Genomic DNA, 25,197 nt, shown 5'->3' with positions numbered 1-25,197 from the left:
GCGGTGATCTGCTAGGTCACTCCAGTCCTTGACTCTGGGAGCCAGCCTTACCCTGCTCTGCTGTGAGAGCCCCCACTCCTGGGCTGTTCACACACAGCCTCTGGCATGTAAACTTCTCCTTGGATTGTGCAACTGGATGACACTACCCAATATCTCCGGTCCCAGACACAACCCTAGGAACCTCCATCTTGCAGTGTCCAATTATGCCTACTGGACCCTGCAAGTTTATATGAGTTCGTCAATTTAACAAAGAAATTGATGTGCACCAGGTTTGTTATTCCAAGGGGAGTCTCTGACATGCTTCAAACCAAATGCACTGCTTCAGGTAGACTAAACAAACAGATTTATTAACTAGAAAGACAGATGTTAAGTGATTATAAATCAAAGCATAACAAGTCAGATTAGGTCAAATGAAATAAAACCAAAACGCATTCTAAGCTGATTTTAACACTTTCAATGCAAACAAACTTAGATGCTTCTCACCACTGGCTGGCTGGTTGCCCTTCAGCCAGGCTCTCTCCTTTGATCAGTGCTTCAGACGCTTGGTGGTGATGTCTGTAGATGGAGGTGGAAGAGAGAGGAAGAGCATGGCAAATGCCTCTCCCCTTTATCATGTCCTTTCTTCCCTCTTGGCTTTACCCCCTCACCCTCTTCAGAGTTAGGTGAGCATCGTAGTCTCAAACTGACCAAAGGAAGAGGGCTGGCTCACTCGAGAGTCCAACAGATCCTTTGTTGTTGCCTAGGCCAGTGTCCTTTGTTCCTGTGAGGCTAGGCTGGGTTTGTCCCATACATGCCCTGATGAGGTGTGAACTGTCCCTCTGCTTTTGGAGATTTTTTGCCTGAGCTTGCTTTAAGCCATGAGAATACATTTTCAGCCTCATAACTATATACATGAAATTATAACCTATAGCATTACTGAAACGACAATTACTATAACATCACTATAACAGCTATGCTCAGTGCATCATGAGCGTTCCGAAGACACCCAACATGACAAACTTTGCATTGGATACCACACAATCAGGATTAACATGGGGGTGTAGGGTGTTCCCACGAGGTACAGAATGTCACAAGTGGAAGTAGGCTTGAACCCCTCAGTTGCACTTCTATAAATAATGATTTTCTGCTGATATGACCCAACTCTCTGCTTGTTACCAAATATGTATATAAAGTGCAAAAACATTAGTGTCCTCTAATAAGGATTCAGTTATGTAATATTCTTCTGGAGTCTGACTAATTGGTTTTTATTTACTTCTATCACTCAGAAAATTCCCATAATTGAGTATTGCACATATCCTGAAAGGAGTCCATAAACAGTTGAGAAACATCATCTCTCATTAAAGAACCAAGAGCTCTACTAACTGCCAGTAGAACTCCTTTCCCTCCCAACATCAACCATCTTCCCTTCCCCTGACTGTAAACTGCCTACTGAGAAGTAGATCAACATTCAAAGCACTTCGGTAACTCTGTATAAAAATAACCCAAAAAACCAAAACAGGAAACGCTAACAATGGCAGGGTTACTGGCCACCATATCATATCAAATAAATGAAAAGCAACATGATTATTGACTGGAGAGACAGGCCTATGTGAAAAGACTGAATAGGCTAAGTGATGACTAAAGGCCAGGGGAGCGTGATAACTTTTTAAAAAGCATTTGAAAGGAGTAAACATCAAGGAGAGAGAAGAATTCTTTAAGGTACTGCCAGGAGATAGAAGTTAGGAGTAATGGAATGAAAACAAAAAAGAGAAAACACTGACTGAATATCATGATATTTTAATATTCCAGCTCTCATTTCTATGAGTTTAAGAGAAGAAAAACTCTTGTCACACATACAGGTAACCTTGCTGAATTGTTCATATGGGTTGTTTTATTTATCTAGCCTTAGCATTATCCTCAAAAGTAAATGATGGATTCTCTGTAACCTAGTCTTTAAATCAGGATTTGAGGACTTCATTACCTCAGTCATAGGTTACCGGCCTGTTGCAGGAGTGGGTGGATGAGGTTCTGTGGTCTGCATTTGCAGGAGGTCAGACTAGATGGTCCCTTCTGGCCTTGAAGTCTATGAGTGAGTGAAAGTACTGGAAGCCACAAGTTCTGCAACATCATATGCTAGCTAATGGGAACTTAAATATTACTTAAAGATCTTAGCTGGGATTTTCAAAGGAATTTAGGAGAGTCAGGCTTACAGCTCTCTTAGACTCCTTTGAATTTAGGACCCTAGCTCCCATAGGCTCCTTTGAAAATCCCCTCCTTAGTCTATTTCCCCCTCTGAGACCCCATTTCAGGAAGGCAGCCTTATACATAGGGGCACTTATGCACAATTTTAACTGTAAGCAAGTGCTTAAATCCCAATGATTTAAGTCTCATTGACTTCAATGGGCATGAAGCACATATTTAAAGTTAATCATGTGCTTAGGTGCTTTCCTGAATCTACTGTTATAGATAATGCTCTGACTTTGCTGGAGCACTAAATATGTGTCCCTGGCCTCTAACTCACAGCCAGAATCGGGCAGGATTTAGATTTTTGGCAAGCTTTTTAACCCCTGAAAAAAGAATTCTCCTCCACAATAAAGACATAGTCTAGTTCAAATAAAAAGAAATATGGGTCTCCCTACCCATTACTTGTCCGGCAGTTTGTAAATTCCTTCTTCATTCCTAGAAAGAGGAGCAAGTCAAAATCCCAGTTCTAGATCCTTTATTGTTTCTCAGGGTCCTCTGTTTGAACTGGAAAGTAATGGGCTGTTTCTGGACTAGATCGTGCAGAAAGGTCACAGTTACAAATACCACTTTAGAATTTATATTTGCTCCAGATCCTGTTCTAATTATATTTAATTTAATCCAACAACCCTGATGTCTCGAATCCTATTAGTTTTCAAGATCCTCCACACAGTGTTTATATTTTTTTGTTTTTATGAACGTTTTCTCATCAGCTATCTCTAAGTCCTTGACAGCTGCTCCATCCAATGCAGAAATTGTCTCCATTTCTGTGCCCTGGTTCTCCTTGAGCTTGACATTTTTCAGTGATAGTGGACAGTACTCTCTGCAGGTCAGTAAAAACACTTGCTTTTAACAACTCTTCTGAATCTATACCTTGTGAATTGCTGGGATAGATATTTATGCTTTTAATTTACATTCTGTCAGTCACTGTCATTGCTAATGCAGTTTCAAAGATCCCAGACCTCTTAATGTTTTTTTCTATGACCCTGAATTTTAGGGTCAAACACTTCCCATAACATTTTTTGCTGTCATTCTCTGGACAAGAATTGAAACTGGTTGCCAAATATGAAAAATGATTTTTGTTTTTTTCTTCTTCTTCAAATGTAAGCTACCCATAAATAGTCTCATGACACAAACATCAAATTAACTAAAACACCGCATTTTCAGTAATTTCTCATGTTGGTATTAACATGAATATTACTGTAGCACGAACAGGCTATGAGATCAGGAGCCACTTGTGCTAGGTACTGTACAAATGTAGGGTAACTGACAATCTCTGGTGGGGAGGTCACATATGGAAATATTTTTATTATTATTATTACAGTAATATTTTCCTTAAATTCCATGGCAACGATTAATGTACTTTTATTAATAGGGCTTCAAAAATGTTCTTTAGCCCTCCTGTAACATTAGGAATCTATTCAGGATCTTCATATCATAGCTATTCTTCATCCAGCATTAAACTGTTCAGAGCATAGGTCACAGATGTTAGAAATGGAAAAAAGGATGGATAGTACACTTGATCTGAGCCCAGTGTTCCTTCATCTGTACATCAAAGTGCTCCAGGCTCTCAGACACCCCAGAGGAGAACAGAAGAGCTTTCACACTAAGTCTTGAACCACAAGGTGGTTCTGCACATTCTTGTCCGCCACCTGAATCATTCCAAAGAGTTCCTAACATTTGTTTCTAAATATTTTAAAGCCACAATTCCTTTGGTAAATGAAAAAGGTTATCCTGATTTCTGCAGGGATGATGGGGATCCCAAATAAACATCAAACTATCAGAGAACAAATTCTGAAATCACCTGGGTGAAATGTGTGGGGCACGTTCAGGGAGAACAGAGCAGCTGCGCTATGAAAAAGGAAATCCAGAAGAACTGCAAGCCTGGGCCTGACACTCTCACTCTGTCTAGAGCACTGTGCGGGGAACGTGTCCCCCAGCAATAGCTCCATTGATCTCATGGCATTAGTCATCTGTGTGAAGTTATGCACTTGTTTACAGGCTGGGGGCTAAAAGACACAGAGAAGAGAAGCAGGAAGGATTGGCTGGGGAGCCCAGGCAGGGCAGTAACCCAGGGCCAGATCCTGCAAATACTGCCTATCAGGTGCACGCTCCCTGCAGCTGCCAGGGGGCAGGGATTGGGGTAGTGGACCCCCGCCTGTTTTCCTATTGCTCAGTGAGTTTGGTGGGCTAGAAGGTGCCTAGCTGGCTCTGGGGCACTGACAAGGCAGTAATGGGTGACCAAGGCTTGGCTTTCTTCCCTGCTCCTTGCTGCTAGGGGCCAAGGCTCGCTGCTGGGCTCTACTGACAGGACTTGTGGGGACGATTCCTGGCGATCCTCCCGCTGACTAAGCTGGGCCTAGGGCTGGCCAACCCCCTGGGAGTCTCCAGGAATTAAAGATTAATCTTTAATTAAAGATGATGTCATGTGATGAAACCTCCAGGCATATGTCCAACCCTGAGCCGCGGCCGGGCTGGGCCCCCAAGGCGGGTTACCTCTCCCCACCGAGGCAGGGGCAGGCAGCAGCAGCAGCAGCAGCAGCAGCTGCCCTTCCCCGGCCCAGCCACGCGGCTGCTCTCTCCGGGGCGCGCCCCAGCCCAGGCGGGGACTAGCCCCGCTTCCTGCGGCGAGCCCCTGGCGTCGGCGGCCGGGACTGCAGCGGCGGCAGCGGGAGGAGGGGCGGGGGCAGCGGCCTCGGCGGCGCCCAGCTCGGAGCGGGGAAGCACCAGCCCGCCGCACTGCCGCCGCCGGGAGTCTCGAGCGCCGCTGCCCCCGCGCCACCGCCCGCTGCATCCCCCCAGGTAGGCGCCGCTCGCCGCCCTGGCCAGGCGGGATCTCAGCCCCGCCCGCTGCCCGCGGGGAGCCGGCTCCGTTAGACGGGAACCCGGCAGCTCGGCATCCTCCGCCCTGCGCTGTGCGGCAGCATCTGCCCCCGGGCCCGCGCCCCCAGCCCGCCCGCCAGACCTCGCCCGTAGCCTCCAGGTACTGCCCCGGGGAAGGTGCCGGCCGCGGGCTCCGGGCGCTGGAGAAGCCCTGGGAGCGGGCAGGGCTGGCGCCGTCGCGGTGGGGCTGCTCGAGGGGCTGGGAACCATCCAGAGGAGCCCGGAGGCCTTTCCCCTGCTGGCCCGGTGGGCAGAGGAGCCCTGGACCCGCTCGTTCCCTCCCGGGGGCTGGCGAGCTACCCATCCTGCCTTTTGCTAACCGGGGCAGGCAGCTGCATTTCCGAGGCAGGGAGGGCTGCTCTGTTGGGCAGCCGCGCAGAGCCAGGGGAGGGGGGCCCCAGCTAAAGAGCCCAGGAAGTCGGTGAATGCAGCCAGAGTCACTAGGGGACTCTCTCCTCTCCCACCACCTTCACCCATCACTGAAGAGCTGGTTTAAACCGAGAACGTTTCGGTATTTCATTGTGCACAGTCCATCTCCCTCCCCCACCCCCACCCCCATGTCTTCTGTAGCGCCGTGAAAGCCAAACTTTATCTGGAATCTCAGAATTTCCTCTGCTGACACGGTACGTTTTAGGGTTGCCATCAACATAAAGCCAATGTAGATGACAACAGACGAACCCCCAGCGTTGAAACCTGTAGCAATTTTGGACATTTGGTTTTCTGTCTAGAAACAATAGGCTTGAGTTACCATGGTAGAAGCAACCCTGAGGAGTAACGGTACAGCAGAGGAAAACAGCATCAGCTTCTAGTGTAAGTGGCATGTTTTCTTGTTCCCGTTCTTCTGGTTTACGAAGAATTCAGGTAAAAGAAGTAGTCTCGGTAGTTGAAAGATAAAATAGTCACGATTCATATGGATTCGTTGAGTTAACCTGTTTTTGTTGATGGGGGGGGGGAGATAAATAACGGAAAGCTTTGAATATGCAAGCCACACTAAGTTCGATAGTGCTTTTGGTATATCTCTTTACAGAGACATGAGCAAGGATTATTCCAGTCCTTTTTATGTACTCCAAGCTTAATCAGGAATCTGTGAAAAGGGGTTTATAAGTGATGGATTTGATTAGCACTTCCGAAGGTCTGAGCTCAGAAGAGCAGAATATTTTATATTAGAAATTTCAAAATGTGTATTCCTAGCTCTTATTTGTTATATGTGTGGTTTGGTAGTTATTAGTAAGATTCCAACATCATGAAAAGAGATGACCCAAGAGAAAATATAGTTAAAGGCTCAAGAATACATGGCTCCGATTTTTGTCAAAAATTAAAATGACCCTGATTTCAAGATCAGTTTAAAATAGATTTGCTATGCTACAATGTGCTGGATTTTTTTGTTCATTATAAATGAAATGTAATTTATCCAGTTAACCAGACAGAGTTGACCAAGCAAAATGAGTAGCATATGAAAGTCTGCCAAATATACCTTATAATAATTCCATTAGGATTTTTTTTTCAAAATTGATGATTTTTATCTCACAAACAAGTACTTGGGGTATAGATTTGTTTTGTATTCTCTTACGAAATTTACGCTAGGTGTCAGAGAACATAACATTTGGAATAGCACCATTAGAAATATATGTAAACCTTTGCTTGTACAGATCACTTAGGTTTTGAGGATACTATGGAGTATGCTAAGAAAGAGAAAAGCTCTTTTAAAAAAATACATACATGTGAACAGTTGGGGGTGGAAATTGCAAACAAAGCAAAGGAAAAAATGTATGCTGTTCAAATGTAATAAAACTCAGTTAAAAATCTATGTATTTTAATCTCATTTTTGGGCTTGATCCTTGTAGTTAAAAGTCCAGCACTCCTCATTCCCACATAATGGTCTGTATCTACTGAAAACTCCCTTTCACTTCTGTGGTGCAGGGTTGGACCTTGAAGAGGAGTGGAGGGTGCTGAGCATGTCACAGAATTGGGCCCTATTATGATTTTTAAACTAATGGTAACTTGCTTATGTGTAAACATGACTGAATTGTCGCCACTGATGCATAAATGCCTTGTACTGAGCACCTGTGGTGTCTGAATCATTTCCTTTTCCAGTCTCTCTCTAATCCTGTTAAAAAGTTTGCTGAAGTTTTTGCTTTGTTCTCCTTCAATGTCTGAGTGTTTAAAGGCAGCCACTGGACAGCTCATATGCAGTTTTAGATTTTATGGTATTATTTACGTTGTTCTGTGAATTGGTTTCAAATGTAAACTTTTGGTTCCCAACCCTAAAAATCTGATTACTCTGTACATACGCTATTTGTGACCAGTGCCTCCTGGTTCCCAATAGAGGCAATCAGAAGAATCTTTCTGAGTTTCATCACAAAGGTACTTAGTTGGGTGCTCAGCACTTTCTGGAAATCAGGCCTCTTTAGTGTGCATCAAGCTGGGCTCCCAAAAATTGAGGCATCCAAAATCTCTCATCACTGTTTAAAATGTATGCCCATATTAGTGGATATATTTCTGTAGTAAATGTGTGTATGTGTGTGTGTTGGGTGGGGGCATGAGAAAGTTAAACAAAACTCGGGTGGCTGGATGGTCAATAGGCAGAATTATACTGTCTTGTGATCACATGGGCCAGAAGGTGTCAGGACTACAGGAGATGCAGAACCTTGGCTTTCTTTGAGCAGTGTCGTGCAGCGACCTTAGAACAACACTGCTTTACTTCAGAGGCAGCGAAACTTGGCCTTCCTTAACTGGAAGAAATATGCTTCCCAACCAAACACCTCTGAATGTGAAAGGAAATGAAAGAGGCAGTTCGTCAGAACAAGTCGCAATAGTGGAAGCTGTGTATTTAATTCTCGAGCTGGGCTGGAGAGGGTTTCTCTCTCTCTCTTTCTTTCTGCTAAACATTTTGATGAACCTGATTTTTTTTTTCATTCAAATTTTTTTTTAAACTTTTTTGGGGTTTCTTAACCTGAAAATCAAACATTTTTCACTTTCTGAAATCTGAAAAAATGTTTGGTTTTCAGGTTTTCTGAGAAACCCCCAGACTTTTCAATGGAAAGAGATTTTTTTCATTAAAATCTCAGTGTAGCTGAGAAACCACTTTCCACCCCAAAAAGACTCCATGGAAAATTTTCAGCCAGCATTTAACTCCACACATTTGGTGCACTGGAAGCTTCTCTCTACAGTTCATCCTTTACCTCTCTGCCTTGAGATCTTGTGACATAACACTATTTGGGAACTCAGGGCACAGTGAATGGGGACCTCTGAATACCGTTGATGCTGTGGATTTATCAGGTCTTTTTTTCCCCCTGAGAATGACAAGATACAAGGCTTGCTTCACCCTTTTGGGCTCTGAGTATGCAGTTTGTACCTTCTGTACCTTCAGGCATAGCTCCTTTAGTGGGATAATTCACTTCCAGGGCAGGCCAGGCACTGTTACCACTGTTGTTCTCTGCCAAAGGAAGCTTCTTTAAACTTGTGCAGTAGACACTCTGAATTGGCTTCTCTTTATTCTTATATAAAAGTGCCAAACCACATCCTCAAACTAGGCGTTCCTCTGCCTATCTTGCCTGAGGGGCCTGATATGGTAGGCATTCTCAGAGCAAGCTTAACCTCGCACAAAATGGCTTGTGAAGGAGTAGGTGGTAATTACATTTGCAGTGGAGCAGAGGGACTGAACCTGGGTCTCTCACCTCCCAGGTGAGTGCCCTAATCACAGGGTTGTAGAGTCATTCTCACACTCTCTTTGGCTCTGTGCATATTTAATTATTTATACACTGAGAGTGCTCTCCCCCAGAATATCCCAGGGCCCAATGGTTAGGGTACTCTTCTGACGGGGGAGACTTAAGTTCAGATCCCTTTACCACATCAGGTAGAGGAGGGGAATTGAACCTGGGTCTCCCACATCTCATTGGGCTAAAAGTTTTATAAGGGAGGACACTAGCACCAACACCTTCTCCTCTGTTTCTTGCAAACCACAGTTTAGATGGCTAATTCCAGGAGAGGGTGCACAGCTGAAAATCCCAGGCACAGATAGGCACCCAAATCCAGCCCAGATTTAGGCACCTCACTCCTTTGGAGAATGAGCCTTAGGCCACATCTCTCTCCTTGGCATTTCCTCTGGTTAGCTGAGGTGGCTCCCCTACTCAGTGTGTTGGCTTTTGTGAATTCTAATCTTCAGTGCCTATCTCTCCCCATGCATTCTATAGGGAGCCTGGATGCCTACACTGGCATTGTGGATTCCACTGGTGGCAAGTCACCTAAAAGTTAGGCATTGCAATGCCTAAGGGCTGGTTTACACTACAAAGTTAGGTCGGCTTAACTACATCACTCAGAGCTGTGAAAAATTTCATGCCCTGTGCAATATAATTAAGCTGAACTAAGCCCCAACGTAGAAATTACGAAGTCAACCAAAGAATTCTCCCATCAACCTAGTTACCACCTCTCGGGGAGGTAGATTTACTACAGCAATGGAAGAATCTATGCACCACTGTAGCCTTTTCATGTAGACATACCCAGAGTCCCTTTGGAGATCTAGCATCTGATCTGGACTGACCACTTGCATGCTGCTGAAGATAACTGCTAAATGCAGCAAACCAAGAGTCAAGTGCTGCCCCATGTATCATACCAGGTATGTCACACTAGAGTGCCCAGGTTTAATGTTGAAATGCAGTAACAAAAAAGTAGATATTGAACTGTAAGAAATGTAATTTCTGTTTGTCAGCTGAAGAGAGACAGTTGTTAGGCAAGTCCTATAACTGGTACAATCAATCTTGATGACTTTTTGATGAACTGCACTCTCCTCTTGCATTGTGCCATAGAACTGCTGTTAAATACCTTTCATGCACACCTTGAAAATAGAACAGAGGAAACCCATTTTAAACGCCACTTTGTGAACACTACTACACCTGCTGTGTCATGATCAGAATTCCAGACAACTAAAAAAATTTTGGCTTGACTGCTAGGAGTTACCTTTCTGTGTGTTGTGGTATACCAAAAGACTTTTTGGTTAAGAAAACTCTAATCTGCCCTCAGAAGGGCATGGCTGGACACTGAGGCTAAGTCTATGCTATGGGGATTATAGTGGCATAACTATGGTGCCATAGCTACGTGAGTATAACTCCGTAATGTAAATGGAGCCCACAGCAATGGAAGGAGCTTTTCCGTCACTGTAGGAGCACCATGCCCCGAGCTATGGTAGCTAGACTGATAAAAGTATTCATCTTCTGTTTGACCTAGCTCCAGCTACAGCGGGGGCTATGTGGATTTTTCACATCCTGAGCACTGTAGCTATGTAGACCTAAATTCTAAGCGTAGACCAGGCCCAATGAGCTGAAAGAGTCCTATAAAGAGTTCAGACTCAGATCTGTTTTTCTAGATCCTTCAAACCTTTGAGCTTTATGTCCTGTAAGAATCCACTTAATGTTAGTAGTTATCAATATACAGTAGCTGTTAACCTCCTTATTTCAAAATCCTGTTCTGAATTAATAGAAAAAGAAATGTTATCTGGACAGAGTGCCTAAAAAACAGCAGTCCTACATATTTTTTTTTTTTATGCATGTAGACTATATCAGTTTTAAAAATTTGAAAGTTATATAAACTAGCCTTTCCTATTGCCCAGTCAGAAATGATACTATTAGTATAAAATGGGCTATGCTTCTATGATTGATCTGTCCTACAAATGTGGTGTCTAGTGGGAAGCTTTTTACACTAAGGAAAAAAATGTATGATATACATTTCTGGCTGAAAATATCTGTATGTTTATCCAGGTGTATTGGGATTAATATTTTATAAGAATACTGCAAACTTTAAAAAGTCCCCTTGTACCACATGCAAGGGATAGAAGAAAAGATCCTTTATATGAAAAAGGCATAAATCATGAAAGCAGACACTTCTTTAATTTTCTTTGGCTCCACTACAGTGTGGTCTTTAACATTTCAAATAATAGAACTGCTTGAGACTCAGAATGGATCTCTTTAGATATTTTTTATGTTTCCTGGCCTGGTCATGGTTGATTTTAATTTTTAATTACATCAATGAAATTTGTTTATGCAACTTCAGATTTATGGATAATGAATATTTGTATTCGGCTATGGCCCCTACATATTTCTAATCAATTAATTGCACTATATTTTTTACAATGTTTGTATTCCCGAAAATTGAGGATTATTCCTAAGTGTCTGTGCTATCTGAATATGTTAAGGATTTCTGAAGAACCTGGCAAAACTTTTGCTTTTCTGAATCAGTCTGTCAGATTTTAGGATGTCTTAAAATCCCTTTTTGACTAATTTCTTCTTACTCTATGTTTGAGTTTGATCTAATAGTTTTTTTTATCATGTAAAGAGCATTCTGCTGCTCTGTGAGCAGAGTCCTAAGCTTGAAAGATATGTTAACCCTGTTAAGATAAGAGTGTTATTCCCAAAGCTGCAAAATGCTGTATATGCCTTTTGAAGCAAAAAGAAAAGGAGTACTTGTGGCACCTTAGAGCCTAATCAATTTATTTGAGCATAAGCTTTCGTGAGCTACAGCTCACTTCATCAGTCTCTTTTGGGACAGAAAAATTGGGGACTTTACTATTTCTCTAAATCCTGCATTACTTGTACACACACAGCTCTCATTGACCTCAGTGAGGTTTTGAGGCGCATGATCCAGCCCTACTTTTGTGTTTCCGTAATCCAGCAAAGTTGAGAGAGCAGTTGAGCTTGCAAATGTGTTTATGCTACTCACATGAAAAGGTATTATGGCTTTTATGTATTAAAAAAACCAACAAGAATATTTTTTTGGGCTACTAACTCCGCAGCAATAGATTCACTTGTGTGTAGGCTGAAATTGCTGTTACATACATTTAAAAACACAGCATATAAAATCTGTTCCTCTTTGACGTATCTGGTGAGTCTTGAAGTTTGTTCTCTGAGTTTCTTCTGGAGCAGTTGATGATGTCACAAACACTTAAAATAGAACAAGAAACATTTCTTGCACTTCCTCCTCTGTATTTGTTATGTGTTGTGTCTATTATTGTTTTCCAACATCTGCACATAATGCCATGTGTCTGCAGAATGACACAAGCCACGATTTTCAAAAGTGACTAATGAATCTGGGCTCCTAGCTGGAGATACCTGAGATGAAATCCTGGCTCCACTGAAGTTGATAGCAAAACTCTCAATGATTTCAGTAGAGCTAGGATTTTCAGGTGAGTGTTCAGCCCTTCCTGAAAATCTGCCTCCCTTTAAAGTGTCTGAAGTGCCACACACTAGTCGCTTATAAAAGACTTGGCCCCAGTCCTTGCCCTGGGGGGTCCTAGAAACTGGGTAAACAGAATCTTAGAACTCAGGGTTTTACTGGAAAGTGATGGAGAATCTTTTTAAAATGCTGTGTGTGTGGAAATGTGCTGAAGTATAGCCCTGGAGACAAAAGTCCTGTTTCTGCACTGGACAGGCATAGCCCAGGGAACAGTGTATAAGCCTCGTCCTGCAGCCCTTACCTAAGGAAAACTCCCATTAAAGTCAATGAGGAACATTGCTCATGTACAGATGGTAGGATCGGGTCCTATTTTGTGTTTGAACCCTGACCTGCAGGGACCATCATGTTTCGAGGTGAGAGAATAATCCATTCTACAGAAAAATTCAGTGTTGTCCCTCCACAGAAGGCCAACTAGTACTAATTATGATGTGGGAGATTTTTGTTCTTTGTGGTATCAAATCAGCCTAATTTCACAAAGCCATCAGAGAACAATTTTCAGTCACTACCAGCTCAGACTGGATTCTTTCCAGAGAACTAGAGAAAATAATCTATAGCACTGATATAGCACTGTTCATCCACACATTCTGTCACACTTTACAAAGGTAGTAAGCCTCATTATGCACATTTTACAAATGGGGAAACTGAGATATATAGAGAGAAAGTGGCTTGCCTGAGATTATGCGATGAGCCAGTGACAGAGCTGGGGCTTGGACTCCTGACTCTTACTCCATTGTCTCGCTCATTAGGCCACATTTCTTGATCAGCCCCATCCCCCAACAAAATGAATTTCAAATATTCTGTTTTAAAACGTTTCTAGAATACAGTAAACACGTAGACCTAAAAATAACTGCTTTGAGGACATAAATGGATCTTTTAAAATGTATTTTTACACACTTTCCAGTTCTTTAAAATTGAGTTTATTATTGAGCAGTAGCATCACTTGTTTGTATTCCTTGTTCCCAAATATTGATGTTTTTCACTGTGAAATTCTTAGTTATGATCAACAGAACTAAGGGTAGCTCACCAAAAAAAAAAAAAGCTGGCAAAAAGTGTAAGAGCTTTACAAATGATCTGTATTCATTGTAGTTTTTCCACCAGTCCACAGAAAATAGTTGTGGCTTCAAAGCTTAACAGGGGAGGATGACTCATTTTTAGATATACTGTTCCCTTCAAATGCTTAAAAGGTAGGAAAAAGTTAGTAGTAGGAGCTTTATTTATTTACGCATGTTATTTATGTGTTACAAGAGGACCATCCAGAGGCCCCAGTCAGGATTAGGTACACACTGTGCTGGACACTACTCAAACATGTAGTAAAATGATTGCCAAAATCAAAGACGTCAGCCAAGACCTTATTATATATTTTACACACATAATTAAAAGAACATTGTTAAGATGATAAAGTCAAGCACTCAGATGTTAGGAAATGCCAGTATTAAGGTTGCCTGTGCACCCTTTCCCTTTTGTGCATATGAATAACGAAACAGTCATCCATTATGTGGTCATGTACTATTTTTTTCCTTGCCCAACCAGTTCCAGTCTTCTGTTTCCAGCTCCCAGTTTCTTTCCCCCAGTTCCAGGCTCACCAGACTCCTTGTCCCAATATATTCCTTTCCCTCCCTTTGCCTGTCCTTTGTCCCCTCTACCTTCAAATCAGATGGTGTCCTCCAAAATGCTGACTGGGTGCCAGCAGAGGACGGGATTCGTTGAGAGCACAGGAGAGACAGGCTCCCTGTTGTCGGTTACAGTGCCCAGCCTGGAGTAGCTGAGAGCAGCAATTTCAGAGAAATTCCTTCTGAGCCCCTATAGCTTGGGGTTGGAGCATACTCCGTAACTCTGCCGCGATGGCGCATGCGCACTGTCCAGTCACACACAGGAGCTGTGAGGGGATGGAGCATGTTCAGTCACGCTGTGGGCATGGTGCATTCACAGTCTGGTCAGCACTAGGAGCAGTGAGAGGCTCAAGCATGCTCAGTGAGGGTGGAATCTTCAGTTATTTCTAGCTACTAAATCAAAGAAGTCTCCACTGAGCATGTTTAAACTGCAATTTTTCAAAGGCTTATAACTTGGCCAAATTTGGCAGATTTTTGCCTGGACAGCAAAAGGTTCATCACTGACACAAACACCAGGTCCTACCAAATTTCAAGTCCCTGCTTCAAAGCCTTTCAAAGAAAAAATCTCAAGAATTTTTTAATATGGGCAAAATGTATTTTCCCCCAATCTTGTTCTCAGAAACAGTGGAACCATACTGGCTACATTTTTCTTTTAAAAAAACACCAACTATTTCAGACTGAGGCAGACACCCAGCATGCAAAATTTCAGGCCAAACAGTTCAGCAAAGTTGTAAAAAACTGAAACAAGGTCTTAAAATGGGAATTGTCGGACGACCTCAATACATGGTAGAGCCTTCCCTGCTTATTCTACTACTGTTCAGTCCAGGTCAAAACTTGGCTGTAATCAATGGGGCTCCACATGGGTGCAGTGATTTTTGCCTAACCCAGCACCCCAGGTACACCCATGCGGATCTGGCTGCAGGACTGTGGCCATAATTTAGTCTTATCTACTCCAGCTGGCCAAACAAAGAGCTGAATCCTGTAGTCTCTGTGCAGACAAAAACCAAAAAATAACTCAGAAGATTTATCTGCTCAGAACTGCAGAATTGGGCCTTCTGTCATTAAACAGTTTAGCTTGTTTCCTTAACTTGGTGTCTCGTCCAAGGCCAAAGATATTACAGTATCCCTTGAAAGTTGCACTGAAATATTACTTGTAACAAATGTTTACGGTCTGTGACAAAGTGCTCCAATTTCAGGAGTGTGCAGTGTAATGTTTTATGTGAAGTAATACTCCGTGTATCCAGCAGTCATCCAATACAAGGAACATAAATGCTTACAGACTCCATCAGCCCCACAGCTCCCAGGCCATAGGTTCATTGCTGCTCATAATTGGCACAGCCTGTATGTTAAATATACATTGCTCTCTGCTTTTTTAATGAATATGAATGTTCCATAATTTGTGTATGTGTAAGCCCAGAGACTTACTTCCAGCAGTTTTCCCAAAAGACACTTCATAATTCATACTAACACAAACAGTATATGTAAGCCAGCAGGGAGAGAGCTACTTTTGCCTAGCCCAGCACTTTGTGCCATCAGTGGATCTCCTGGCTTGAAATAGCGTGAAGTCCCCCATGGTTACCATCTGTCCCAAAATCACAGAATAGTCATGATGCACAAACCTTCCACTCACAGCCCTGCTGCTGTTCTGCCCTCAGCTGGAGCCTGCCTGACCTTATGCCCTTCTAAAGTCAATGGAAAAAATTCCCACTGACTTCAGAGGAGCAGGATCAAGTCCATAGCCTTGTGACACACCCTCAAGAGGTGATGGCATTGATTCTCTATCCTATACTGATGCAGAGTCATGACCGTGAAATGTATTGCCAGCGAATGAATAATTTTATATCTCTTAGCTGGTTAATTTAAGAAATCCCACACCTTTCAAGCCTCCAAGGTGTATTTAGTTAATTATACCTGCAACCCTGTCTTCCTATTACTGTCACCTTAATCTTCTCTCTTCTCCTCCTCCATTGTGTTCTTCACTTCCTGTTGCATCAGTGAGCTCCTGGAGACTGTCTTATTAAATATTTGCATCCAGCACAATGAGGCCCTGATCCTGTAACACACACAATGAATAATGATTGCCTCCCTGTGTTGTAACACAATTGATTATCTTGTTCCACATGAAGAATAAAAATAGAGAAAGGCTTGACCTGTAGTGAAAAACTCTGCAGTTTGACAGACCCATTACTCTTGGAGTGGCAAATCTTGTTCCTCTGTGGGTGGTCATGTAAGAAACAAAAACAGTGGAGCTGCCATTTTATACTGTATGTAGCGGACAAGCTGTAGTGAAGCTGTGTATGGGACCCAGTCTTGGGGCATTGTTCAGCGAGGATATGGGGATGGTGTGGAATGTGGCTGGGACAAATGGGGCCTATCAGTGGGTCAACAAATGATACCAGTCCCCTGATTGATCTCCCATTTAGGGAGCGCAGAACAGTCGGTAGCCTCTGCCACATCCTGGAGACTGCAGTTATCCTCCCAGAGAGGTTGATCCACCTGCTGGTACAGGGAAGGGGAACTCCATCCTTCCATCTCCTGCATGTCACCTGTGGACAACACATTTGTTTGGCACTTAAAGAACCTGGGGAAAGCAACTCTATACAAGCAGCCATATTGGTGTCAACTTTTTATTATTTTTGGGTGTTCCATGAAGAAAATATGCTAAGTGGCCATACAGACATCTACAAAGACATGCTCCCTATCCCAAAGAGCTTGCAATAGATAAAATAAAGGGACAGTGTCCAATTCATTCTTTATATTTCATTGAATCTGCTTTTCCAATGATAATACCTATTTAAATTGCATCTGGAAAGCAGAGACAGGTAAGTTAAAAACGCACAGCAGTTTCATGTGACCAACCCCCTTGTGCAGGTAAAGGTTAGTACGTATCCACTACCAGTTATGCTACACAGAATGAAGTATGTTACTCAACAGACATCTCTTTAAAAATGACCACAGTAGCCTGTTATTAGACCCAAAGGCTATAGTCGCACTATCGTTGGCTGTATCTTTTTAATTCAGGACAGTATTTTAGATGCATTTGTGTGTGTGGTTTTTAATTCTAAAGTATTTTTTAAGACACTTGACAAAAACACACTGGAGAAAAAATATAGTAAAGCTCTTATAAACTACTAAACTACCTCTCCAGCCTGGGCCTGAGGATATCAGCCCCACAAGGGGATAGTCAGTGAATGGAAAACCCTACTCTGCTAGCATCACCCCTCCCCAGCTGCACCCTGCAGGTATTCCTGTGAGCTGTCAGTGGTTCAGGAATTGAATTATTTAATTTCCTTCCTATCCTGAAATGCATGTCATCTGCATCTCCTGATCTATAAAATATATTCACTTTTCTCTTCAGCCACATTGGCAAGAACCTTCATTACTTCCTAACTGTCTATACCACTTTTCTTTATTTAATTTGATGAAGGCCAATTGCAAACAGGCAGATTAGTGCAATGGCGTAGCCATTTTAGAATCATAATTTGATTTAATTTCTCTCATTTATTAATGAGACTAATTTGTCTCCAATTCCCTTCTTCCCCACCCTCATCTATTTATTCTCCTTAACTCCTTTAGGTTGCATTAACTCAGTCTGCTTTTTGCTGCTCTTATCTGCTCCTGAAAGCATTAACTGACTCTGTGGGCCAAGTTCTCAGCTGATGTAAATGCTTGAAGCTCCACAGAAGTCAAAGTTGCTGTGCCCATTTATACCAGCTGAGAATGTGGCCCTCAGTGCTCTTGTTTGCTTCTTCCCCACATCTCCATTTCCAGCACATGCCTGTTTGTTTGTTTATTATCGTCATATTCCTTCAGAAGACCACACTGCCCCCTTCTTTTCCATGTGCTATTCTTTTGCTGTGGAATTTCAGGGTTCCTCAAAATTCTTCTGCACTCCTGTATTTTCACATCTCCTCTCATTGCCCCATATTCACTGAATCAATTTTCAATTTCCTTTATTTTTCATTGTTTGAAATACCTCCCTAGAAACATTAAAAATATATTTCCCTACTAACCCTCCCCCCCCCCCCAGTTTTCTATCTGGCAAACCCTGAATTTTATTTTGAATTGTTTACAAGCTAATACAGCTTGTTTTGTGGTGTTTATCCCTCCTTGTTTGTATACCACCATTGGCTGGTTCTCAGAACAAAGTTTAACTTGGGCTTCTTCTCTTAATTCTCTGCAGCAGCAGAATACCAGATAGTCTAGCTCATGCCTCCCTTTCTTTTTTAAATTTCTGGAGAGCAAGGTGGGGTGGGGGAAGCAAGAGAGAAAAGAGAACGAGAGTGATGATTTTAATTAAGAAAATTAAGAGTATTTAGAATTCAGAGATTCTCCAACCAGATTATAACAACATGTAATATAGGTCAAAGTTTAGGCCTCAACTACTGGGTATTGTGCCTGTAAATAGTAACTGTGGATGCAACTGAATTGAAGTCAGTGGAGCAGTACCAATTTACATCAGCTGAAATTCTAACCCACAATGTTTAAATTCATCTCTAATATTGCAATTCCTTTTAATAACATAAGAGAAACTCCAGTAGTTAATGTGTTGATCTGTGTCCTGAAATGTGGCATTGGTTTTAAACTATCTCTGTTTTGACTTGTTTAAAATAGTCAGCAGAATGTAGATTGAATCTGAACCTTTTCCATTTGCAAAGTCCTTGTCACATCTGATTGGAAATGTTTCAGAGTAACAGCCGTGTTAGTCTGTATTCGTAAAAAGAAAAAAGAAAAGGAGTACTTGTGGCACCTTAGAGACTAACCAGTTTATTTGAGCATGAGCTTTCGTGAGCTACAGCTCACTTCATCGGATGCATAGCATATCGTGGAAACTGCAGAAGACATTATATACACACAGAGACCATGAAACAAAACTTCCTCCCACCCCACTGTCCTGCTGCTAACAGCTTATCTAAAGTGATCATCAAGTGATCATCAAGGAAGGCCATTTCCAGCACAAATCAAGGTTTTCTCACTCTTCCCCCCCCCCCCCCACACACACAGACACACATACAAACTCACTGTGTCTGTGTGTGGGGGGGGGGAAGAGTGAGAAAACCTTGATTTGTGCTGGAAATGGCCTTCCTTGATGATCACTTGATGATCACTTTAGATAAGCTGTTAGCAGCAGGACAGTGGGGTGGGAGGAAGTTTTGTTTCATGGTCTCTGTGTGTATATAATGTCTTCTGCAGTTTCCACGATATGCTATGCATCCGATGAAGTGAGCTGTAGCTCACGAAAGCTCATGCTCAAATAAACTGGTTAGTCTCTAAGGTGCCACAAGTACTCCTTTTCTTTTATCTGATTGGAAATGAATCTATGAATAAAATACTGTTTGATTGTAACACTTCTTTAGTGTCAGAGTCCTTGTGCAGTCTGGAGGAGTTCTTTAGCAATTCTTTGAAAAAGATAAACATGCAGTCTGTTTTTCTGAAGCTTTGGAATCCTCTGCTTATGGAATTCCAAGGTATCTTCATGGCAACAGGGCTAGAAGCGGAATGTGTAAAATCAAGCTACTGTTGTAAAAGAAGTGGTAGTTATATGTATCCACTTTTCGTTCAATCATTCAATCCAGCAGCATTGTAGAATACAGATACCTTCCTTTGAATTTCTTACAGGCCTCTGCTGTGATTTCTGGTGCCACAAAGGTAGCCTGCCATTAGAAATGATTGAGTTTCTTGAGAAAATGACAGAAAATGGCTCAAATATCCCATACCTTTGTGACCAGTCTCCATCTGAATCTTGCAAATATCCATGTTTGCAAAATATTGCAAAAGAAGGATCAAGTGTAGAAAGTCCCCACTCTATGTACAAAGGACACCCTTTGTATTCTATTCAGTTCAATTCAATTCCTGTTCCTTGTATTCATTGTATACTGTCATTATTGTTCATTAGTTCATTCACTTCCACCATTGGGACCATATATTGAGTAAAGAATGCTGAACAGGGCCTTAAATAACATTCTGATATGGTTGTCACAACAAACTAAACACTAGATTGACTCACCCCTGACAAGTTTTTTTAATGGTAATTTTTTCCCTCTTCATATCAATATTTTGCTTTTCTTCCCTGGTGAGGTTCTCTAGTCTGAAAGAATGGTTACTAATTTTCAGGTGCTATAGATCTTGATTTAAAAAGATCAGTTGGTCTGTTTCCATTTTTAAAGTAACCAATGTATAAACTTTCTACTGTGCAACAATAACGGGGCTAAGTATTATCTGGCGCTGGTTTGGACAAAAATTTCCATTCTGTGGGAAATTCTAACATTCCAAATTTTTGTTCCAAATCAGAACAAAAAGCCAGAATTTTGACGTTTCCCACAGAATGTTTCAATATGACATTTTCTGACAGAAAAACATTGCATCTGAAAATTTTCAGTGTGTTCAAGTATTGTTGCTTAGGTAGACTCAGATCATCCTTCTCCACAGATAGACCTGCTATAGAGGATGCGAGAGATTTTCCCCATGGAGATTCTCCCTCATCGTCTGTGGACCACCAACAACACAGTGATGTGGTCATGTGCTCTGGAGTAGTTCTGACATTCCAGCTAGTGGAGGGTCAGACTACATATGCTCATTATCCAATATAGTAGGAGGGGAAGGGAAGGAGATCCTAGGAGCATTTCCTTGTAGTGGCATAGACTATATGTCTTCATCTAAATTCCTCATCAGTTACCTGCCTATAAATTAATCAAACACAGTTACGATAAAACAAAACTTAAAAATACATAGAGAAAGCAGAATTCAAATTTACCTGGGCTTCCCACTGATTTCAGTGCAGAATGATTTCCCATCCCATCCACTCCTATGCTCAGTGCACTTCTTGCTGTATGTTGCCAACTCTCATGACATTAGGCGCTTTTCTTAAAGCTTTCCTTCTGGAGTCATAAGATTGTGTGAGAATCTCAACTTTGGTTTAAAAAAAAAAAATCTACCCCTCAGAGTTGTGGAGAAAAGCTTGAAAATGTGAAGCCTACAGGATCTGATGCGAGAAGACATATCACCTCTCCGCCCCAAAAATAAAAAACATCCCACAAAAAAATCACCCCCCCCCAAAGTTGTTATCAAAACAAAACAAAAAATGATTTTGAAGCCATTCTCATGATCTGTGGGATTTTTGAATGTTTGGAGCTGGCAGTACTTCTGTTATCAGCAAAATGCCAGTTTCCAATGACTGAGCTGACAGTCATGTAAATAGCAAAGCTTTATCAGGGATCACTTAAGTGGCATCTAATAGACTAACATTGTATTTATATATTCTTTAAAAAATATATCTGAGTTTTTGTAGAAAAATAATAATTTTAAAATAAAATCTGAAGGAATAGCATTCCAAAATTGTTTAGATTTGTTCTGGAAATAAAGAAAAGGAAGGAAGGAATCTTCCTAGCAATGGCCATAAAATAGTGCAGATTCCAGTACTGAAGAAAAACCAATTTATGACATGCTTTAGCTCTTGCTCAAGAGTCTTTCCTGTGAGTGACACTTATGGGCACTGTGATGCTGTCAGGTAAAGGATACCTAAAGTACAGTGTTCCACTGATAAGTGCGGGTCATATAATTTAAAGGGATCGATTTTTCCACTGTTTTCTAAAAGAAAAGAGAGTGAAGAATCATAGAATCATAGAATATCAGGGTTGGAAGGGACCCCAGAAGGTCATCTAGTCCAACCCCCTGCTCGAAGCAGGACCAATTCCCAGTTAAATCATCCCAGCCAGGGCTTTGTCAAGCCTGACCTTAAAAACCTCTAAGGAAGGAGATTCTACCACCTCCCTAGGTAACGCATTCCAGTGTTTCACCACCCTCTTAGTGAAAAAGTTTTTCCTAATATCCAATCTAAACCTCCCCCATTGCAACTTGAGACCATTACTCCTCGTTCTGTCATCTGCTACCATTGAGAACAGTCTAGAGCCATCCTCTTTGGAACCCCCTTTCAGGTAGTTGAAAGCAGCTATCAAATCCCCCCTCATTCTTCTCTTCTGCAGACTAAACAATCCCAGCTCCCTCAGCCTCTCTTCATAAGTCATGTGCTCTAGACCCCTAATCATTTTTGTTGCCCTTCGCTGGACTCTCTCCAATTTATCCACATCCTTCTTGTAGTGTGGGGCCCAAAACTGGACACAGTACTCCAGATGAGGCCTCACCAGTGTCGAATAGAGGGGAACGATCACATCCCTCGATCTGCTCGATATGCCCCTACATATACATCCCAAAATGCCATTGGCCTTCTTGGCAACAAGGGCACACTGTTGACTCATATCCAGCTTCTCGTCCACTGTCACCCCTAGGTCCTTTTCCGCAGAACTGCTGCCTAGCCATTCAGTCCCTAGTCTGTAGCGGTGCATTGGATTCTTCCATCCTAAGTGCAGGACCCTGCACTTATCCTTATTGAACCTCATCAGATTTCTTTTGGCCCAATCCTCCAATTTGTCTAGGTCCTTCTGTATCCTATCCCTCCCCTCCAGCGTATCTACCACTCCTCCCAGTTTAGTATCATCTGCAAATTTGCTGAGAGTGCAATCCACACCATCCTCCAGATCATTTATGAAGATATTGAACAAAACCGGCCCCAGGACCGACCCCTGGGGCACTCCACTTGACACCGGCTGCCAACTAGACATGGAGCCATTGATCACTACCCGTTGAGCCCGACAATCTAGCCAGCTTTCTACCCACCTTATAGTGCATTCATCTAGCCCATACTTCCTTAACTTGCTGACAAGAATACTGTGGGAGACCGTGTCAAAAGCTTTGCTAAAGTCAAGAAACAATACATCCACTGCTTTCCCTTCATCCACAGAACCAGTAATCTCATCATAAAAGGCGATTAGATTAGTCAGGCATGACCTTCCCTTGGTGAATCCATGCTGACTGTTCCTGATCACTTTCCTCTCATGTAAGTGCTTCAGGATTGATTCTTTGAGGACCTGCTCCATGATTTTTCCAGGGACTGAGGTGAGGCTGACTGGCCTGTAGTTCCCAGGATCCTCCTCCTTCCCTTTTTTAAAGATTGGCACTACATTAGCCTTTTTCCAGTCATCCGGGACTTCCCCCGTTCGCCACGAGTTTTCAAAGATAATGGCCAAGGGCTCTGCAATCACAGCCGCCAATTCCTTCAGCACTCTCGGATGTAACTCGTCCGGCCCCATGGACTTGTGCACGTCCAGCTTTTCTAAATAGTCCCTAACCACCTCTATCTCCACAGAGGGCTGGCCATCTCTTCCCCATTCTGTGATGCCCAGCGCAGCAGTCTGGGAGCTGACCTTGTTAGTGAAAACAGAGGCAAAAAAAGCATTCAGTACATTAGCTTTTTCCACATCCTCTGTCACTAGGTTGCCTCCCTCATTCAGTAAGGGGCCCACACTTTCCTTGGCTTTCTTCTTGTTGCCAACATACCTGAAGAAACCCTTCTTGTTACTCTTGACATCTCTTGCTAGCTGCAGCTCCAGGTGTGATTTGGCCCTCCTTATATCTTTCCTACATGCCCGAGCAATATTTTTATACTCTTCCCTGGTCATATGTCCAACCTTCCACTTCTTGTAAGCTTCTTTTTTATGTTTAAGATCCGCTAGGATTTCACCATTAAGCCAAGCTGGTCGCTTGCCATGTTTACTATTCTTTCGACTCATCGGGATGGTTTGTCCCTGTAACCTCAACAGGGATTCCTTGAAATACAGCCAGCTCTCCTGGACTCCCTTCCCCTTCATGATAGTCCCCCAGGGGATCCTACCCATCCGTTCCCTGAGGGAGTCGAAGTCTGCTTTCCTGAAGTCCAGGGTCCGTATCCTGCTGCTTACCTTTCTTCCCTGCGTCAGGATCCTGAACTCAACCAACTCATGGTCACTGCCTCCCAGATTCCCATCCACTTTTGCTTCCCCCACTAATTCTACCCGGTTTGTGAGCAGCAGGTCAAGAAAAGCGCCCCCCCTAGTTGGCTCCCCTAGCACTTGCGCCAGGAAATTGTCCCCTACGCTTTCCAAAAACTTCCTGGATTATCTATGCACCGCTGTATTGCTCTCCCAGCAGATATCAGGAAAATTAAAGTCACCCATGAGAATCAGGGCATGCGATCTAGTAGCTTCCGTGAGTTGCCGGAAGAAAGCCTCATCCACCTCATCCCCCTGGTCCGGTGGTCTATAGCAGACTCCCACCACTACATCACTCTTGTTGCACACACTTCTAAACTTAATCCAGAGACACTCAGGTTTTTCCACAGTTTCGTACCGGAGCTCTGAGCAGTCATACTGCTCCCTTACATACAGTGCTACTCCCCCACCTTTTCTGCCCTGCCTGTCCTTCCTGAACAGTTTATAACCATCCATGACTGTACTCCAGTCATGTGAGTTATCCCACCAAGTCTCTGTTATTCCAATCACGTCATAGTTCCTTGACATCACCAGGACCTCCAGTTCTCCCTGCTTGTTTCCAAGGCTTTGTGCATTTGTATATAAGCACTTGAGATAACCTGTTGATCGCTCCTCATTCCCAGTATGAGGCAGGAGCCCTCCCCTCACAGACATTCCTGCCTGTGCTTCCTCCCGGTATCCCGCTTTCCCACTTACCTCAGGGCTTTGGTCTCCTTCCCCCGGTGAACCTAGTTTAAAGCCCTCCTCACTAGGTTAGCCAGCCTGCTGGCAAAGATGCTCTTCCCTCTCTTCGTAAGATGGAGCCCGTCTCTGCCCAGCACTCCTCCTTCATGGAACACCATCCCATGGTCAAAGAATCCAAAGCCTTCTCTCCGACACCACCTGCGTAGCCATTCGTTGACTTCCACGATTCGACGGTCCCTATCCAGGCCTTTTCCTTCCACAGGGAGGATGGACGAGAACACCACTTGCGCCTCCAACTCCTTTATCCTTCTTCCCAGAGCCACGTAGTCCGCAGTGATCCGCTCAAGGTCATTCTTGGCAGTATCATTGGTGCCCACGTGGAGAAGCAGGAAGGGGTAGCGATCCGAGGGCTTGATGAGTCTCGGCAGTCTCTCCGTCACATCGCGAATCTTAGCCCCTGGCAAGCAGCAGACTTCTCGGTTTTCCCGGTCAGGGCGGCAGATAGATGACTCAGTCCCCCGGAGGAGAGAGTCCCCGACCACCACCACCCGCCTTCTCCTCTTGGGAGTGGTGGTCGTGGAACCCCCAACCTCAGGACATCGCATCTCATGCCTTCCAACCAGCAGAGTCTCCTTCTGCTTTCTCCCCCCAGACATATCATCTGGTCCACTCTCCGCAATGGTACCTGTGGAGAGAACATGAAAGCGGTTGGT

The 25,197-nt window shown here is 43.1% G+C and overlaps 2 protein-coding genes across 5 annotated transcripts in view; both read left to right on the top strand.

Annotated features, from left to right (window-relative positions):
- LRRC8C (leucine rich repeat containing 8 VRAC subunit C) overlaps positions 1 to 25,197 on the top strand; it is a 40,806-nt gene that overhangs the window by 5,404 nt on the left and 10,205 nt on the right. The window contains exon 1 of one of the 4 annotated variants that reach the window (XM_074961361.1): positions 4,924 to 5,022. The exons of 1 other annotated variant lie outside the window; for it this stretch is intronic. The gene's annotated coding sequence lies outside the window, so the exon portion shown is untranslated. Of the gene's footprint in view, positions 1 to 4,923; positions 5,023 to 5,742; positions 5,965 to 25,197 lie in introns of those variants that run through there. 2 more of the 4 variants (XM_074961360.1, XM_074961362.1) reach the window with 2 other exon arrangements.
- LRRC8D (leucine rich repeat containing 8 VRAC subunit D) overlaps positions 5,879 to 25,197 on the top strand; it is a 174,721-nt gene continuing 155,402 nt past the window's right edge. Inside the window, exon 1 of the mRNA XM_074961358.1 lies at positions 5,879 to 5,913. The gene's annotated coding sequence lies outside the window, so the exon portion shown is untranslated. The remainder of the gene's footprint in view (positions 5,914 to 25,197) is intronic.

This window comes from Natator depressus, chromosome 8 (genome assembly GCF_965152275.1).
Source record: "Natator depressus isolate rNatDep1 chromosome 8, rNatDep2.hap1, whole genome shotgun sequence".
In the NCBI taxonomy this organism is placed as follows: Eukaryota; Metazoa; Chordata; order Testudines; family Cheloniidae; genus Natator; species Natator depressus.
Note: the sequence above shows the minus strand (reverse complement) of the source record. Positions and strands in the feature narration are given on the sequence as shown.